This window comes from Cydia splendana, chromosome 8, assembly GCF_910591565.1.
Source record: "Cydia splendana chromosome 8, ilCydSple1.2, whole genome shotgun sequence".
Taxonomy (NCBI): Eukaryota; Metazoa; Arthropoda; class Insecta; order Lepidoptera; family Tortricidae; genus Cydia; species Cydia splendana.
The window spans coordinates 598,580-616,399 of NC_085967.1; positions in this window are offsets into that span (position 1 = coordinate 598,580).

Genomic DNA, 17,820 nt, shown 5'->3' on the forward strand with positions numbered 1-17,820 from the left:
TTTGCAACGCGCTCAAATGCTAAGATTTAAGTCTATAAAACATATAATATTCACTCAAAAAATAAATAAAATATCATTATCGCATGAAGATACAAAACGGTACTTATTAGAAAACTCTTCTGACACTCTAGCGTGGGGTCATTATAAAATACCGCAATAATGAAAAAGTTTCAAAGTTGTAATATAATCACACAGAACATTCGAATTCCAAATTATTGTTTGTACATTGTATATTTTTAAGGTATTACTTGTAAACATGTAAAAAAAATGTATGAATTTTATTTTATTGTATCTTTTAAGGTATTTTTGTAAATATGAAACAAAAAAAATAATGTTAAAAGTGTGATCATAAATAATAAAAAAAAATTTACGTAATCATTTTGTTTTGTTTTTTTGTCTACTATATCTGAGTTGTTTAAATAGTAATCATCTTTCTGAATATTACCATTTAAAGTCCATCCGTTAACATATCAACACTCACCCACACACATACACACATACACATAGATTACGATATTTAATAATGATTCACTTTTATCATCCTTTCACCACCATTGTCGCAGGTCCTAGTGGGTGTGGTAAAACGCAATTTGTTACAAACTTTTTGAATAACTCCAAAGAGATATGTAATGTTGAATTTGATGAAATTATTTGGTGTTATGATGAAATGCAACCTCTCTACAATCTGGAAAATGTAAATTATAGTCAAGGAATACCAGATTTTTCAATTTTTGATGGGAAGAAACCTAAACTTCTTATTATAGATGATTTGATGAGAGAATCGGATGGACGAATCGTTGACATTTTTACGAAAGGTAGTCATCATAGAAACTTAAGTGTTTTTTATATTACACAAAACGTATTTCATCAAGGTAGAGGTCAACGTGATATTTCATTGAATACAAGCTACATTGTATTTTTTAAAAATCCCAGGGATAAAACTCAAATACGCTACCTGTCACGACAAGTTTACCCAGAAAACTCAAAGTTTGTGGACGAAGCCTACAAAGATGCTACAAAGGAGGCTCATGGTTACCTCATGATTGACCTGAAACAAAATACAAATGACATATGCCGTTTTAAAACAAAAATATTTCCGTTTGATGGTCATTGCACAGTGTATGTACCTAAAAAGGGGTTTAAATATGATAAAAATCACCATATTTTAGTCAGTTCTACATGATGCATGCAAGAGTAAACACATATAAACATTTACTTGAAGCATTGCAGTTGCTTAAACCCAAATATCGTACTGCATTACTTAAATCTTGTGACGATGAAGAGATCAACATTATTTGTGAGTGCATTTATAACGTCCTAAATGGGAAAATTCCATTAGAAAAAAAAGAAAAGACGAAACTAAAAAAATATAAAGATATTTTAAGAAAATTAGTTTCGAAAGGGAAACATAAAATAAGAAAAACTGTTATAGTTCAAAAAGGAGGTGCATTTCTACCTATTATTTTAGGTGCAGTTTTAAGTGCTTTAGTGAACTCTTTATCATAAACAAAATGGAAAACACAAAAAAAATGTTATTAGTTGAATCAGATTTTATTGAAAGGCTGAAACGGAATGAGAGTCCACCCGAAAATTCCTCATCTCGGCTAGATGGAGAGATGCAAAAAATCCTTAAAAGTAAAATGAATGATCGCGAAAAGTGGACGTTATATTCTCAAGCATTACAAAGATTTCTACATTTTATTGAAACAGATCGAAAACCGTTTAGAATACCCATCGTGATGGAGGGGGTAGATCAAGTCATCAACGAAAGTAATGATATTATAAAAACAAAAGTGAACAAAAAGGAGGAGATTGAAAATAATGAGTCAGTTACAGATAATGTAACTGAAGCAGCCACACCGTCATCGTTTAATACACCACCTGGCGAAATAAATCAAGAACTAATGCCAATTAGTCCGTCAAAAATTATAAACATATTACCTAAATCTTATGAAAAAAAAGCTCGAACGTTGTTAGATTACATTGTTTCAAGTAAACCGAAAATTTGGTGGAAACAGACTGGTGAAGTTGTTATAAATAACCAAACCATTCAAAATAGTAATATTACTGATTTGGTAAGCGACACCGTTAGATGTCTTAAACGTCCTAAGCCAATTGGATGGGAAGTGTTTGCTTTACTTTTAAAAGATATCGAAGTTCCTAGGTCATGCATAGGTAATCCTACAAATTTAGCATTTATTAATGGTACTCCTTTGATTGAACCCTTTACCCCCTCCACATCTGTGAAGACGAGAGCCTCAACAGATAAAGATAATAACACTTCTACGCCTCTTGCTACACGGGAGCAAAAGCGATCCGGAAAGAAAATAGAGTGGGAAAGATGGACTCCTTATTAGATATTAACAGAATCTATTATGACGTCTCTAATCCAGCTGGCTATAGCAGTTTAAATAATTTATCAAAGGAAATGAAAGGTCAAATGAACAAAGAGGAAGTGAAAAAATGGTTACAATCTCAAGATACGCACACGCTGCATAAACCTATTCATAGACGATTTACTAGAAATAAATACATTCTCTCGAACTTTAATGAACTTTGGCAAGCTGATTTAAGTGATATGAGTACTTATAGTCAATATAATGATGGGTACAAATATATTCTTTGTGTTATTGATGTGTTCAGTAAATATGCTTTTGCAAGAGCCATGAAGAAGAAGGATTCAGCAACTGTTAAACAATGTTTTGAAAGCATATTTACTGAAGCCAACTCTGTTCCCCGTCACATCCAATCTGATAAAGGTACAGAATTTGTTTCAAAGGCGGTTAGAGATTACTTTAAGAGCAAAAATATTAATTATTATACCACTAATAACCCCGACATTAAAGCAAGTATAGTAGAAAGATTTCAAAGAACACTTAAAATGAAAATGTGGCGTTACTTCACTCATAAGAATACATATAACTACACAAATATATTACAAGATCTTCTACATTCTTACAACCATAGCTATCATTCTAGCATTAAAATGCGCCCAGTTGATGTTAGCTCTAATAATATTATGACTGTTTGGTGTAATTTATATGATCGCAAAAAAGATAGGCAAATTTCATTAGAAACTAAAAAACTAAATGTAGGTGATCATGTTAGAATCACTAAATATAAGCATGTGTTTCAAAAAGGTTATGAAAGTAATTGGAGTGATGAAATATTTATTATTGATTCGATTATTAACAGATCGCCACGAGTTGTTTATACAATAAAGGATTTAGAAGGTGAACCCATCATTGGTACATTTTATTCTAAAGAATTACAAAAGGTAACTTACCTCCCCTCCAACGAGTATAAAATTGATAAAATAATACGCTCGCGTCGAGTTGCTGGCAGAAAGGAAATACTAGTTAAGTGGCAAGGTTATCCTAATAAATTTAATTCTTGGATACCTGAATCAAACTTAAAGAAAATATGAGTGAAAATAGTTTTTATCTAACTTTGTTAAGTAATAGTTCATCAGATTACTACACGGATAACACGACTGCACATTTCTTAACTAAATTACCAAAGACCATTAAATTGGATGGAGAATGGGTAGTTGGGTTGGTGGAATTTCAATATCCTTGTTCCATGTATAATGTTCAAGAGCACGAAAACATCATTTATTTAAAGAAAAAGGTGTTATCACCCACCGATAAAACTACAAAAATAGTAGATATAAAAACTCATATACCAGCCACTACATATGATAATATAGATCATTTTCTTCAAGCGTTTAATGAAAACCCACAGTTAAAAAATAACGTAAAATTTCGATATGATGGATTAACAAAACTGGTTGGAATAGCAACAACAAATAAAGAAATAACATCTATCATTACAACTCCGATACTAAGTCTGCAATTGGGTTTTAAACCGAAAACAAATTTAAAACAAAATACATTAGGAAAAAGCCCTGCAAATTTATATTTAGGTTTACCATCTCAAATATTTGTTTATACTGATATAATACACCCACAAGTAGTCGGAGATGTTATTACTTCATTACTCAGAATAATACCTTTAGATCCAACTAAGTTCATTTATGGAGCTTATAAAACTCACATCTTCTCACCCGCTCATTATGTACCAGTTTTACGAAGAGAGTTCGATACCATTGAAATAGATATAAGAACAACGACTGGTGTCAGAGTACCATTTCAATTTGGATCTTCTTGCGTGAAGCTACACTTTCAACGAGTAAAATGATTTACAACAGATCGTCAGTCTCTTGTCCTTACGAACATTATTATTCACACCAAGCCGGCTCTGGGATAGGTATTGTCTATAAGGGAGTTCCATATCAACGAGGACATGGTATAGGCAGTTTTTTGGGTGGACTATTTAGATCAGTGCTCCCTTTGTTATCTAGCGGTTTAAAAACCATTGGAAAAGAAACCTTAGGGGCAGGGGTTGGTTTGTTAACTGATATGGTAAATTCTCGTCCTATGGATAGTTCCATTCGATCACGATTTAAGGAAGCGAGCGCTAACCTAAAAAGAAAGGCTGATGAAAAAATTGATTCTCTCATGTCAGGATCTGGGTATAAAATGTCGAATAAAAGAAGAGAACCACTCATTACTCGAAAAGCATCGCGACGAAGAGGAAGTAGAAATAATAATAAAAATAACGATATATTTTCAAGTTAAATAATGTCATTTCTACACAGTCATTCATGTGAATGTGCAAAATCTGAATTAGATATATTTGCCCTTCCATCAACTCAAACAAGTATTGAAAGCGGACATTGGATTCATTACAAACCAATTTCATCTTTAAGTGATGATGGCCCCATTGAATTTCAAGTACCTGGATCAGGAGATGACTACATTGATCTATCACACACAATGTTACATATTACTGCTAAAGTATTGAATCAAGATGGGACAAAATTAAAAGCAGATGCCGGAGTTGGACCCACCAATAACTGGCTACATTCCCTTTTCAACCAACTTGATGTATATTTAAATCAAAAACTCATATCACCCCCAAACAATACATATGCTTACCGTGCTTATATGGAAAATCTTCTCAACTATGGACCGGCAGCCAAAAAAACCCATCTTACTTGTGGGTTATGGTATGAGGATACCCCAGGTTTTATGGATACCGTTGATGCCAACAACAAAGGATTTCAGAAAAGACTAGAATTTATCAAAGAGAGTAAGGAAGTGGAAATGATTGGACATTTGCATGGCGATATATTTAACCAAGAGAAATTCTTGATAAATGGTGTTGAATTGCGTATTAAGTTAGTCCGATCAAAAGAATCATTTAATTTAATTTGTCATCAAGATAAAAAACTTAAAGTACAAATAACAGATGCTAGTCTCATTGTTAGAAGAACAAAAATCAATCCTAGCGTTTTGTTAGCCCATCAAAAAGTATTGGCAACAACGACTGCGAAGTACCCCATTACGAGAGCAGAAGTTAAGGTTCTCACAATACCAACAGGGGTCCAGGGTAAAACATTGGATAATATATTTCTCGGACAAATTCCTAAACGCTGTATTATTGGATTTGTATCAAATTCAGGTTTTAATGGAAATTTAGCTTTGAATCCATTTAATTTTCAAAATTATAATATGAATTCATTTAGCTTGTTTGTAGATGGTCATGAAATTCCTTCTAAAACATTACAACCGTCATTTAGTTCTGGTTTAATAGCGGCGGCATATCACACCTTATTTTCTGGAACTGGTATTCATTTTCACAACGAAGGTAATGGAATAAGTAGAACAGATTATGGTGGAGGATATTGTTTGTTATGTTTTGATTTAACCCCTGATTTATCTGCTAGTTCAACTTCACACTGGAATCTTGTTAGACATGGAAGTGTTCGGATAGAAGTACGCTTTGATTCGGCTCTAACTAGCACCATTAATTGTATCGTGTATGCAGAATTTGACAACATTATTGAAATAAACAAAAACCGTGATGTATCTGTAGATTATAATAGTTGAAAAACATAATTATATAAATACAATGTTTTCTTTCGTTTACTTTATTTTGTTGTAGTCATTGTTTGCAGCATCATCAAGACATAAATTGTTATTAATTAAGTAATTATGGATACTAATGAGATTCAATTTTGTATGAAGAAATTAAACCCACTTTTTGAATCAAATGTTTTTGCTGCTAACAAAATACCTATTTGGGTCGATCTACCTGTCTTTATTGTTAGTAATTTGGACCCTGACACGAAACCAGGCTCCCACTGGGTTGCCATACACATTGATGTTACTGGTATAGGAGAATATTTTGATTCCTTCGGACGGAAACCTTCAGGTTACCATAACTTATTTTTAAAAAGAAACACCAGACAGTGGTTTTATAACAATAAACCTCTTCAAAACCATTTTACTTCAGTTTGTGGTGAATATTGTCTAGTTTATTTGTATTTTAAATATCATGGAAAAACTATGACAGATATGCTAAGTTTGTTTTCTGATAATTCTGTATGTAATGACCTTATATTAAGGAATATGTTTAAAACATTTTTTGTGAAATAAAATAATACGTGTACTTAAATAAGATTTTTTATTTTTTCATATAATACAAAGACCTTTTAAACCACACATTTTTTTTTAAATTTTATTATTTACAAAATATTTCTTAACATTCTTTGTTACTTAAAAAACGAGACGACACAAAAAAATCTGTTACATGGAAAATGTACTTAAGGAGAGGTAAAAAATGAGAAATACGTTAACACAATCATTAAGCTACTACTATCATTAATAATTATAACTATCACTGTTTCTTATTATCTATAAAATATTTCACACTACTGTCCTTAGAAGCTAATTGCTTTGTTATGTTATAAATAATATTTCGCGTATTTTGTAGCTCCAAATCGTCTTCCAACGCAAAATATTTCAATCTGAAGTCCGCATGCTTCCAGTGTTCCATGGGTGGGACGTTTTTGATTTTATGCATATCATATATCTCGATTTTAATCAAATGTGATGCATAGGCCCCGTCGTCTTGTCCGGATGACAAGTTTGCAACACCGTCTGGTGAACTTTTGCTCACATTTGAAGACCGTTTCACAACTTTAGACTGCTTTTTAGGTCGTTCAAAGAAGCTATCGATATTGTTTCCTGAACGTTTCTTTGCGATGGCTTGTTTAACTTTGAGACCAAGCGTACCCTCTTCATCGCTTGATTCGTCTTTATTATCATCCGGGTAGTAATAGTTCTTGAAAGTATTTTCAGTGAACTGAAACAATATAAAACAATAATTTACACACTGTCTACAATCTTGATAATTAAAACACAAAGAACACAAGTGAAAACAAAACAAAGTAAGTTACGGTAATAAAAGACATACTTACATCCATTGTTGGGTCTTTCTATAAACACTTAAACACTTCACTGTTGAATTAACACTATATTTCTATATACTGCAGTAGATACAAGGAGCTCTGATACAGAGGACTGCCACGACAGTAATACTTACTCAAAGCCATTTCTCTTCGGCTTTTATACTGTGATAGTGAGCAGGATACAGTATCGTTCAAATCATGTCTCAACAGGTTCATCTAATACAGACGCTCTCTTTACTAAAACCGAAATTCAAAAGCATAATAGGAAACAATAAATCCATTGTCAGTATAAAATATAATAGATGTCTACCAATAAAGCAATTATGCTGTTATAACAATGAATACCAACACACAAGAAATGCCGACGTATTAGACTAAATCATGTTGAAACCAGTTGACACGTCTCGTTATTTTTTTTAAATCATACAAAGTAACATGTCTCAACAAGTTCATCTAAACAGACGCTCCCTGTACTCAAACCCAAATTATATCCACATAATAATCCATTGTCAGCATAAAATATAATACACGTCTATCAATAAAGCAATTAAGCTGTTATAACAATGAAAACAAGTGCACAAGAAATGCCTCACACGCCTCGTTATTATTTTAATAATACAAAGAAACAAGTAGCTACGAGTTTACTTTCTATCGTGTTACAAAGAACATAAAAATGTATAGTAAATATATAGTATTAGATAATGAGACATACTTACATACTAAGTTTAAGAAGATAGAATAGTTTAAGAATAAAAAAAGGCTACATTAGGTTGAATTGCATTTATCGCAGACAAAAATAATGAGTTAGAAATAGGTAAAACTAAATAAAATAACACAATACAATATGCACAATATAGGTAAGTATGTATACGATATGTAGGATGCTTTAGTTTGGATAGGTAAGTTTAGGTATTTAGGTTAAAACATAACTTGAACGAAGACTAGGTGAAATCAGGTTAGTTTGAAATGAGAAGTTAGGTTGATTTTAGTTAGGTTTGGTCAAGTTAGGTTTGGTAAAAGAAGGTTTAGGTTAGTTTAGGCTACCGACGGATTACTTGTGTAAAATCTAATTAGGTTAGGTTAGGTTAGAACTGTATTCCTTATAAATCGAAATAGCTCCAAGAGGTTGTAAGATAATAAGATAATGCATCGCAAATAAGTACCTTTTGCAAATACCTATCGCTAATACCTATTGCAAATACCTATCGCTAATACCTATCACAAACACCTACAGTATAATACACACATAAAGAAGGCATGAATGAAGACGTCGGTGGGTGAAGGGTCCAGGTAGTATTCTCGGTAACACAATAACGCGCCCGAGTCGAGATCGAACAATAGAAAAGGGTCGATAAGCCTATTGTTACCGTGGTGAGCAAGGTGTATTGTTTAATTAGCGTATTTCGTAAGTACCTGAAGGAGGCGCCGGGCACTGCTGAGACCTAGCGCAATCAATTCAAATGGGGGGCTATTTGTTTTTTTTTTTTTTTTTTTTTTTTTTTTTTTTTTTTTTTTTTTTTTTTTTAGGTTCACCGGGGGCGGTGGATCGGCCCTGGGGTCAGGATCGGTGACCACTGAGAGGTGGGGCCAGAATCGGGGAATAGTTTCTACTAATATCTATTTAGTATTTTGATTTGCTGACCAGTAATAACTCTATTTCTGGAGTCTCTGCGGAAGGTTTGTCGAGTATGATTTGGACGCCATCTAGCAGTAGCGATTGCAAATCCGTGAACATTTTTCAAATCCGGATTTTCGGATTTTGGTTTGACCGAAATCCGAAGTTCGGATTCAATCCGGATTTTAAGAAAGGAATATGTGGCATAAAGGCAAAGTAAAACAAACAATCAAATTAAGTCGTTTTTATTAAAAATAAAAATAAACAGAATGCGTACACTGCTACGCCAATAACAAAATCTTTAAAAAATAATAAAAACAAAATACATACGTACACTCCCAAGTAACAAAAGGTTCTATAACTAAGGCATTTTATCACCAAACAGTGATATAGTAGGCCTATAATGGTAACCATTGTGACTGCTTGTACTATAAAGGTTTTTAACATTAAAGCGTTTTGTTTCCATAAGATTAAAGACCTTTTAAGTACTATAATTTAGCTCTTAGAACGCTTATAGGATCATACAAAAGAATCTTTAAAGTGCTGCAATGTAATAGATATGCAAAAAGCGATTATGGTACTATTTAATACTATAGACGACTTTACTGATGCTTTTATGTACCTATTTTGCACTAATAATGCGTCAAAGTAACTTTTATAGTACTAGTATTGTAGCAGTATCGTAAACACTATTAGAGGATCAATCTGCACTATAAAAGGACTTTGCACGACCATTACGTAACGTTTTAGCTTTTTAAAAGCTCTCTTAACATCGCTATAAGGCTAGAAGAGTTCTCTAAAAGTCATGAAAGTTTTTCTATAGTGCTATATAGTACCATAAAAGTTACCTGGTACGTTGCTAAATAACTTAAATCGTAACTTAAAAAATGGCTGCTGTTTTCTGCCATAATAGCACATTAGCGGCACGGCTGGAGCCTATGTGTACTATAGCAGCCACAGTTGGAACAAGTCCTTATTTTATTAATTTTAATTTAATTAAAACATGAAAATTATGAGAGTGCATTGTCAAATTTGAAATCAATCAGCATAATGATTCTATCGATACAATTATTTTCGCATGTACAATGTACCGGCATAGTAACGGTCCACAAATGCTTTTTAGTACATCCTTTTTATTACCTAAATACAAATGTCACTTTAAGAAACAATGGCGATTGAACTTATTTAATATTTTAGGCACCCACGACGCAAGTATGATAAAAAAGATCACTGGAATCGTTTACGGTGCAAAATAGCACTATAAACATGTTTCATTGGTTACTTTTATAATTCCAAATTGCGACATAAACGTTGCAGACAGCACTATTTTAGTACTAAAGAGCGTTTCTCTTCACTTTTACATTTCAACCATAGAGCTAATTTATCACCGTGAGAGTCTTTATGTAATGTTTATAGAATAAATCAGTGATTAAAACTAGGGCCTATCTGGGGTTTTGTAAACGTTTATAACACCATTATAGTGCTAATCATGAACACTAATTAGCACGCTCCAAAACGTTCTCAGGACTTTTATAGTACCAAATTTTGTTACTTGGGCTGCTACGCCAATAAAAAAAGCGGACGCGGGGCAAGCATACAGGTGCGAGCGAGTGCGCGACGCGCAATGCCCGGCTGGCAATAGCTCTCCCGCGTTACCGCTTCATGTGCACCGCTTTTTATTTCGCATTAGCATTAATTTTGAGCAAATTAGTACTGGTGGGAAAAAATCCGAAAAACCGGTTTTTTCTTTTCAAAATCCGAATTTTAAAACGGATTTTCAAACGCTCCGAAATCCGGATTTTTGAACTTCGAATAATCCGGATTGCAATCACTATCTAGCAGATGATTTGTGGGTATTTTCCTGGGGATTAGATGTTTATTCTTTTTGGTGTTAATCAAATGGGAGTGAAATTACTGTCCTTTCACACAAAAGACAGCCTAAGCCGAAGAAGACTTAATTCGATATTATATTAGAGACGAAATATATATGTTAGTTACCAGACTAATCTTAAAATTTTGTAACAGTTCTACTAAGAAATTATCTTTAACGCATTCACTGCCAGGGGGCGTGGCCTAGGAACAAACTTGTATGGCGGTGGACATGTGCGACTGTGCGTCGGGGGCAGTGAATGAAGTGAACCTACCCTCCAAAAATGGTGTTTATACAAATTAGTTTTTCTTTGAATTCAGAGGCATGTTGTAATCAAGTAAATTATTATTTTTTAGATGTGAAATATAATATTTAATGAAACGTAGCTTCAACTAGAGTAATAAAAATCCGATTTCGTTTTAAATTAAAATAAAGATTTTCTTGGTTGTACAGGTCGGTACATGTACCTAATTGAAGCTTTGGAACTAATAAGCCTTGGTACAATGAAAGCTGGTAGACGTGTGTAGTACCTACAAGGTAAGACCTACCCACCCTTGGTCGCGGCGGGTTCGTATACAGGGTGATTCAGGAGACGTGAGCAGGACTAACACTGCGCATTTCGTAAATTATAAGCAACTGTTTCGTATCAGTATTAGTGAGGTTAACGTTAATTTTCTAGTCGTGTTGAAAAAAAAAGTTATTATTTTATTTACGACATGCATGGTCACCCTAAAATTAAAATACTAAACTACCGATATTCTGTGTCAAATTGAATGTCATCACTGTCATCACGGTCTGGCCCCAATTTCACCACGGTGACAGGTGCGACAATTGTAAAATCACTGTTGCTGACGTCACAGGCATCCATGGGCTACGGTTACCGCTTACCATCGGGCCGTATTCATGTTTGCCACCATCATTGTATTATTTAAAAAAACTTTATTATATCGGAAAAAACAGATATTTCTTTTGCGAAGTTTCTGACAATTGTCAAGATTTAGAAGAATTGTAGGTAATTCTTGACAGGTAATGAGTTATATGTCGGAATTTCGTGACAATTGTAGTGTTTCTTGTGACAATTGTCATAAACTTAGCAAGAGAAATATCTGTTTTTTTCCGATATAATAAAGTTTTTTTAATAAAACAATGATGGTGGCAAACAGGAATACGGCCCGCCCGATGGTAAGCGGTAACCGTAGCCCATGGATGCCTGTGACGTCAGCAACAGTGATGTTTTACAATTGTCGCACCTGTCACCGTGGTGAAATTGGAGCCAGGGTTACTTTTGAAAACTCGTATCTCACTCAAGTTTGACAGTTTTTCGCTTAAAGAGGGTTTATGTTAATAATTAGGTCTTGTAGGGTGACCATGATTGTAGAGAATTACATTTGCCCTCATCAAAAAGTTAAATAAAAAATAGGAAAAAGTGTGGTTGTTTCACCTAACCCTCTGTATCATACTGTTGCCTACGGGCAACATACTCTTGACACCTTTCTCAATTTTAAAGGAATTTTTTAAACGCTAGTTTATGCACTGTATCTTGTAGTCTACACACCGATGCATAGACTAGACGCTTCCTCAATTTTCAACTAGATGGCGTTACTCGGTCAAACACAACAATGTTTAGTGTTTCGGAGAAATTTGAAAAACATGTGTTTGTGAATTTGTTAAAATCTTTTAAAAATAGTAGTTGGTGATTTTTGTGCCTGTTATCGTGAAAAAAGTTGAGGTACGTGTATAAATCATAACATATATTGTTATCTTCAAGTAATTCCTTGTTTTTATGAAAGTAGTAGGTACTTAGTGTTTGTAGCCCATAAGCTACAGTCTGCGGCACTCTGTGATGATGATGCGAGTGAAGATGGGTTAGAATTTGATGACGATAGTATTGCCGACCCTGATTTTGATCCTGAGATGGAGGGGTTGACTGAGGAGATGGTTGATGAGTTTGGCGATGCTTCTTCTGACGGGGAGTTTGATAATCATGTGGACACATTGATTAGAACCTTACAAAATGACGAAATTACCACTTCGACTCAGGTAAAACCAATACAATCGACTTCAAGCGATTGTAATCTTCCAGCTTCAAGGTCCCAAGGAAAGAAGCCAAAAAAGCTGAACTTACGGTGGAAAAAGAAGAACCTGGAGTTAAACGCACTTCAGATAGCATTCAAAGGTCAAGACACTTAGTCCTGATACTTTAGAACTCGATACACCCGTGCAGTTCTTTCTGAAGTTGTTCCAACCAGAGTTAATTCAAATGATTGTTGAACAGACCAACCTCTATGTGGTACAGAAGGATCCAAGTAATACCTTTCGTGTAAATGACCTAGATATACGACAGTTCATCGGCATAGTATTCCTGATGTCCCTGATTAAACTACCCAGGGTTACCAGTTACTGGGCACCTATACTCGGCACAGAACTAATTCAACGTACAATGGCCTTGAACAAGTTCGAAAAAATAAGACAGTTGCTGCATTTCAATGACAATAGCAAAGCAGTTCCCAGAAGCGATCCAAGTCACGATAGAATCTTTAAATTTCGTACGGTTGTTGATACCTTCATACAAACAAATCACCTTGGAGAAACAGCTTTGTGTAGATGAGCAAAGGACAGGATTTTGAATATTTTTGATATGCTTGTTACTCAATGTTGCCTACGAGCAACGCTCCCTTTTTTTTATTTTTGTCGCGAAATAAAAAAAAATTAAAAAAATGAGAAATTAAGTTTTTTATTTCAACTAGTTCTATCCAAATTTGCTTGAAAAATTAAAATTGATGTTCTTGAGTGACAGAGGGCTAAATACGACGGTGATCGATCAATTATCAGTTACTGAGTGTGCAGGATTAGTCCTGCTCACGTCTCATGAATCATTCTGTATATGAATACCTATGAAGTAAATTGGTAACGGTAAAGATAAGCCGTATATTGGACGTTCAATTTGGCTCTAGTGTAGCAGACGGCATACGGATATGAATAATTGATCAGCAATGTACGACAGCTATTCTCCCAGGCGTGGAATTATTTTGTAGGTACGCGTGTACGCAGAACTGAAAATTGCTCGCAAACACACCATTCGCGGGAAAGCACGAGTCAGACGCACGGTGAATGCTGTCAATATGTCATGAACCATTATCATCATGCTCCTTTGGAACGGGGTTAACGTTTAATATCTAAAATACCCCGAATAGAATTGAAAAAATCTGTACGTAGGCTTTTGAATCTGACTATACCTTGCTAATTTTAATACGATTTAAACTTATATACCTACGTTAACATGTAGGAAGTTGTAAGAAAGTTTTTGTTTTCAGAATCTTGGTTTTATTAGTTAGGTAGGTAAGAATAAGTATGTATTCGCAGTCGCTCTGACTTCAGCCTGCGTTGACTTTATGTTTTCTTATACCCTATATTGGAATTAAGAACTTACAAAAACAATATACCCAATACTTATACCTACTTTATAATACAGTTTGGCTTCTGAAAATAAACATGAACAATTAATAAATATAAAACTTTTGACTAAAATACCTACGTTTTCTTCATATGTTAAACTCGTTTAATAGAATTCAATTGAGCGTCATTCTAGATCTGTTGTACACTCAACATCTGGTTCGAAGTCTTGTTTATGAAAGTTAGTAATATTAAAAGACTAAGGGTCGGTTGCACCAAACCGTCTGTCACCGTTTTAGCGTTCGCTAAATTTTATTGTATGGAAAATTTCATAGTTCTCTGCTGCTTGACGTTGATCAGTCTGTTAATTGTGGTTGGTGCAACTGGCCCTAATTATATCGGTCCAATTGAGGATATAAAGTCAAGAGAAAACAAACGCAATCAATCAACGCGTTTAATTCACTTGTAGCTGTGTTATCGTGTTGTTACAAAGCTTAAAGTAAGTAATTGCCCATAAATTCCAATTATACTTTTGGTTTGTACGCAAAGTTGCGTCCAAAATGACAGCTTGATCTTAATCCACTTGGTAATTGAAACAAACAACGAGATCTTTCTTCTTTCTAAGATTTACCGAGGTTAATGGACTTTCATATCATAAAAATAAAAGTCAATGATGATCATTTCCGAGAAAGGAATAAACTTTAGTAAAAACCGGCCAAGTGCGAGTCGGACTCGCACACACACGAAGGGTTCCGTACCGTTATCAATAAAAACGGTCACCCATCCAAGTACTGACCCCGCCCGACGTTGCTTAACTTCGGTCAAAAATCACGTTTGTTGTATGGGAGCCCCACTTAAATCTTTATTTTATTCTGTTTTTAGTATTTGTTGTTATAGTGGTAACAGAAATACATCATCTGTGAAAATTTCAGCTTCTAGCTATCACAGATCACGAGATACAGCTTGGTGACAGACGGACGGACGGACGGACAGCGGAGTCTTAGTAATAGGGTCCCGTTTTACCCTTTGGGTACGGAACCCTAATAATTTGATTTTCAGCTTCATACTTATAGCGACACCTATTGAAAAAGTACGACATCATTTTGTCAAATACGTATGGTTCTTCTATCTATGGTTTACAGATAGTTCTTACGTTATTTAGAAAGTTTTACTACTCAACACAAGATGGCGCTATATCAGAAATTAGTTTTATGGTCGTACGCTAGGTGTCGCTAAGACACAATTATTTGTTTAACCGACTTCGAAAAGGTTTTTAACTCGCTGAGTACCTACTTTGTTTTTTTTTGTTGTAATTTGTGTATGTTCTCTATTTCTTTAATACATGATATAACCTCTGCATGCATTTGCATCTGCCTTTATACTTGAATTTAATTTAGTTTTAATGAACACATTTATACGCCTAGTACAAAATCTAATATCCCCGAGTAAACGGGTTCCTTGGTGCTCGAATCACTAAGGTTTCCTTTTACCAACAATCTAACCACGAATCCTCTGAACCGTGGTAACCCAATAGTTCGCAGGACATCAAAGGGTTTCCCTCACAGATGTGAGTTACCTAACTAGTGATTATCCCTTAACCGGGCACTTTATTTTACTGATAATGAGACTTATTGCTTAAGTTGTAAGGTTCTAAATAATGGGTAAAGATTGTGGGGAACAACTGGAGCGTGTGCAATGTGTGCAAAGTGGAAACCTTGACCGACCATTTCATTTCATAGAGTCTGTGCGGAAAGAGAAGAGTCGTGAAATGTATGGGCTCCTTTATTACATTCCACGACTCTTCTCTTTCCGCACAGACTCTACACATTTTATAGTATGCTTAACTAGTTCGCGTTTTCTCTGTTGATACTTTTCTATGTCCATAGAAACTTCTTACGTTAGGTCCTATTATTAAAAAAAAAATGGGTGACAATGTCAGTTATGAAAAAATGTGTCAGTCGCAATTTTTATTCGCATATGCACGTAACAACGAATAATCGCAGTATCATCTGTATTTATGTACCATTCATACCTGTGTTGGACAAATAAACGATTTTGTATTTTGTCCAATAACATCTATAAATATCAATATAAAAATTTTCACTTTATCGTAAGACCGATCTCATAATCCGCGTATCATATTTCCATCAAGCTATCATCATCCGCTAACCCTCCGACTGCAGGTGCAGCGGTTGCCATGGCGACGTTCATCGACCCCGCCCGCCCACCGGCGCCGCCCGCCCCGTTCAGTTTGTAAACACCTCTTAACCAGAACACATAATATGATCGTGAAACTTACGTCACTGTTGTGATAGTGCCGTGATAATAGTGTTAGTTTAGTGATTATAGTGTTTGATTGTGTGTGTTTAAATATGACAGTGGAAAGAAAAGGAATGTGCGAATTGAGCGATTTACGCTCGTCGCAGGTCAGTTACACAGATATAATTATTATGTAGAAATCAGTTCAGAAACGAGGATTTCTGTTATCAATATGCACACAATAGTATCCAATATCAAGGACTACGATCAATAATGGTGCTGCTGCACTCAGATGCAGTTTTCAGGACAAGCTGCTGAATCGAAGGCTTAGACATTATCAATATCATCTAATCCTCCGATTTTGGACCCTCTTGTAAATATATATGTGACGTTCCATGGAAAAAGGTACCTTATGGCGGCCGGCGCTTACGTCGCATGGCGCCGCAATAATATTGGAGCGGTGTTAATAATAGCGTAAGCGCCAACCCCCATAAGGTACCTTTACCCGTGGGACGTCACATATTGCTTCTAAATTCCTAAATATCTAGGCGCGTAGCGTATATGGAGCGCATAGTTTTCAGTAAGCTCTAGTGTGATTACGGTCAGCGTACCCTAGTATCCTGGATATTTTTACCCAATCACTGTACCCCCGTGTCCCGGTTATTTTTACCTCCTCGGCGTGACTCGGTTATTTTCATTGCATCCTTGAGTGTGACAGGGTCGCGGCTACGCTAGACGGGAAACCCGATTCTAATGTAACAATTTGACACGGTTTAGATATTTGATAAGATGCTGAAGACCCTGTGCATACTCGTATGCGAAATGAAGTGAAGTCGTGCGTGAGATGCGCGCCCATCACTAAGACGTTCGTCAAGGTCATATCAAAACCAGTTCAAACCCATAACAAATTGATAAATCGGAATTGATCTCTAGTGTGTAGATTAAAGAAAGTCGTGGTACCTGGTAGTAGAGAATGCTTTTTGGCATGAAGTCCGCCTTTAGTGCGATAAGTAAGTTTAGTTTTGTTCCAGCAATAAAGATTTAATAACGAAATGTTTGACCTTGAGAATCATATGTTGAACTCTACTAATTACCTATGTCCTTAATGTATTTTTTTATCCAAAAGTAGTGTAAGGCATAGATTTTTACATTACAGAGGTGTATTTGGCATCTTAGAATAATAACAAAGATGTAAAAATGTTACTGATAACTAGCAGCTCAAATACATTTAGTAAATAAACTCGCCTCGCTAGTAACCCTGTGACTGAGAATATGGGGTGAGAGGGCACCCTAGTTTCTTGTTTGTTTTCGCTGCATTTTTCAGTACCTAGCGAGCAGAAACGCGGGCGACTGTGTGCTATAAGG